The 3412-nt window shown below is 40.9% G+C and overlaps 1 non-coding gene across 1 annotated transcript; it reads left to right on the top strand.

Moving 5' to 3' along the window:
- The first annotated feature begins 413 nt into the window (after positions 1 to 413).
- On the top strand, positions 414 to 520 carry LOC116624805. Its single transcript, XR_004297958.1, has one exon. It is a non-coding gene; the product is annotated as a U6 spliceosomal RNA (small nuclear RNA).
- The last annotated feature ends 2892 nt before the right edge of the window (positions 521 to 3412 follow it).

A 3412-nucleotide genomic window follows, 5' to 3' on the forward strand; every position in this document is an offset into this window, starting at 1 on the left:
GAACCCAGGACCTTAGGAGCATGTGAAAGGGTAGAGGAGATGGTGGAAAAAACTGAAGAGGAAATCTGGGGTTTGATCAAGACAGGATATTCCAGGGGCCTAAAGAGCACTTCCACTAGCTGAAAGAAAAGCCAGACCCTCCTTTGGGTAAAGTTAATTCCTCAGCATGCACCACCTACCTGTATTTTGGAATACACATTGAGAGTATAGGTTTTAGTTTGCCTGGGCTGGCCTGCCCCATGTGGTTGCCATGATGCTAATTTATAAATATTCTCATTCTCCTCTCCTGAGTACATGGGATTGTGCTTCCTTAACCCCTTTGAAGATAGGTATGGTCTGATAACTTGCCTTAGTTGAAGAAATGTAAGTAGAAGTGATGAGCAAGCAGAAGCTTTAGAAGGCAATGAGAGATTGTGCTCGCCTCAGCAGCATGTACACCAAAATTAGAACAATACAGAGAAAATTAGCATGGCTCCTGCACAAGGATGACATGCAAATTCGTGAAGCATTCCATATTTTTGAGAATTTATAAAACTCAACACCTAAAAAACAAATAATCCAATTTAAAAATGGGCAGAGGACATGAACAGACATTTCTCCAAAAAAGACATCCAGATGACCAACAAACACAAGAAAAGATGCTCAACATCACTTATCATCAGGGAAATGCAAATCAAAACTACAATGAGATATCACCTCACATCTGTCAGAATGGCTAAAATCAACAACACAAGAAACAACAAGTGTTGGCAAGGATGTGGAGAAAAAGGAACCCTAGTGCACTGTGGGTGGGAATCCAAACTGGTGCAGCCACTCTGGAAAACAGTATGGAGGTTCCTCAAAAAGTTAAAAATAGAATTACCTTACAATCCAGCAATTGTTACTGTGTATTTACCTAAAGAATACAAGAACACTAATTGGAAGGGATACACACATCCCTATGTTTATAGAAGCATTATTTACAATAGCCAAGGAATGGAAGCAGCCCAAGTGTCCATCAATTGATGAATGGATAAATAAAATGCGATACACACACACACACACACACACACACACACACACACACACATATGATGGAATACTATTCAGCCATAAAAAAGAATAAAATCTTGCCATTTGCAATGACATGGATGGAACTAGAGAGTATAATGCTAAGCAAAATAAGTCAGTCAGAGAAAGGCAAACACCATATGATCTCACTCATATGTGGAGTTTAAAAAACAAAACAAACAAGCAAAGGGAAAAAAATAAGAGAGCCAGTGAAAGCAAGAAACAGACTGTTTTTTGTTTGTTTTTTTTTAAAGATTTCACTTACTTATTTGACAGAGAGAGAGACAGCGAGAGAAGGAACACAAGCAGGGGGAGTGGGAGAGGGAGAAGCAGGCTTCCCGCGGAGCAGGGAGCTGGATGGGGGGCTTGATCCCAGGACCCTGGGATCATGACCTGAGTTGAAGGCAGATGCTTAATGACTGAGCCACCCAGGTGCCCCAAGAAACAGACTCGTAACAGCAGAGAACAATCTGACGGATACCAGAGGGGAAGGGGTGGAGGAGATGGGTTAAATAGGTGATGGGGATTTAGGAGTACATTGATAAGCACAGGGTGCCATATGCAATTGTTGAATCACTACGTTGTACTCCTGAAACAAATATAACACTGTATGTTAACTAACTGGAATTAAAATTAAAAATTAAAAGAGGAAGTCAATGAGAGATTCATCACATATCCTTTCCCCACCTCAAGCACCACAGAAACAGGCTGAGATGGAAGCTTCATGAGCCTGGGCCCTGAATAACTATGAAGAGCAAGTGTTCTGCCCTGGCCCTTAGTGGGCTTGCAGTGTGAGTGAGAAATAAACCTTTGTTGTATTAAACTGCTGAGATGTAGGGATTATTGGTTACCACATATATCTTAGTCTATTTTGACATTATACTGTAGGTGATCTTGAGCAACTTATTTGGCTCCCCTGTGCCTTAGTTTCTTCACCTGTAGAGAGGAAACAATAGTAGCTCCCTCTTTTATTTTATTTATATATTTGAGAGAGAGAGAGCATGAGTGGGGGGCGGGGGCAGAGGGAGAGGGAGAAGCAGACTCCCCGCTGAGCAGGGAGGCCACTGTTGGGCTCAATCCCACGACCCTGGGATCATGACCTGAGCAGATGCTCAACTGACTGAGCCACCCAGGCTCCCCCTGAAGTATCCTTTTTAGAATTCCTTTTCTATCTTTCTTCCTTTTTTATTGAAGTATAAGTGAAAATACTACATTAGTTTCTGGTGTATAACATAGTGACTCAACAAGTCTATACATTATGCTAGGCTCATCGCAAATGCAGCTGCCATCTGTCACCATACAACACTATTAGAATACCATTGACTATATTCCCTATGCTGTGCCTTTTATCCCTGTGACTTATTCATTCCATAACAGGAAGGCTGTACCTTCCATTCCCTTCACCCATTTTCCCCCTTCCCCTCTCCTCCCCTCTGGCAACCACCAGTTTATTCTCTGTATTACAGGTCTGTTTCTGCTTTTTGTTTGTTTGTTCATTTGTTTTTCTTTTCTTCTTTTTTTTTTAGATTCCACATGTAAGTCAAATCATATGGTATTTGTCTTTCTCTGACTTATTTCATTTAGCATAATGCCCTCTAGGTCCATCCATGTTTTTGCAAATGGCAAGGTCTCATTCTTTTGTATTTTCTATCTTTATAGTTATCCTCCTATCACAACTTAATTCTCTATGTTTAGTCTCCCATTTAAATTGCTGTGTGTTCCTGTTTTTTGATTGGGCTCAGACTGATATATAAAGCATTAGCACACAACAGAATATATTGTGGCCATTAAAATGATGATGTAGATGTATTAACTGTATCTATGTCATTGCTGAGTGAAAAAAGTAAAATTATATGTGTATATATGCATGAAGAAGACTGGAAGGGTGTCAGAAACTGTTAGTGGTTATTTCCAGGTAATGAGATTGTATGAGTTTTACTGTCTTTGTACTGTTCTTAGTTTTACTTTCTTCCCATGAGTGTGTATAATTTCACCCAAAGCAATAAAGTTAATTCCTTCCAACCCTCAAAAAACCCAGGTGATATTCTGGTTCTGGCACCAATTCCATTGTGTGCGTTGTGGGGAGGGGGAGTCCCACACAGCATCTAGTAATTCTCCAGACACCAACAGAGTGAGAATTCAACTCCGTTCTGACACTATCTACCCCGAGATAGCATCAGATTGCACAGGTTAAGGGTTCACTTCTATAAGACTGCTTTCTGCTCCAGATGCCAGTCGCAAGTGCTGGTTGTTACCTATGCTTCTGACTGACTGGCTATAAATCAGAGGTGTCCTATGATCCCCCTCCTCACGTTCAATTAATTTGCTAGAACGGCTCACAGAACTCAGGGAAACATGTTAC

Source organism: Phoca vitulina, unplaced genomic scaffold, assembly GCF_004348235.1.
Source record: "Phoca vitulina isolate PV1807 unplaced genomic scaffold, GSC_HSeal_1.0 scaffold70, whole genome shotgun sequence".
Lineage (NCBI taxonomy): Eukaryota > Metazoa > Chordata > Mammalia > Carnivora > Phocidae > Phoca > Phoca vitulina.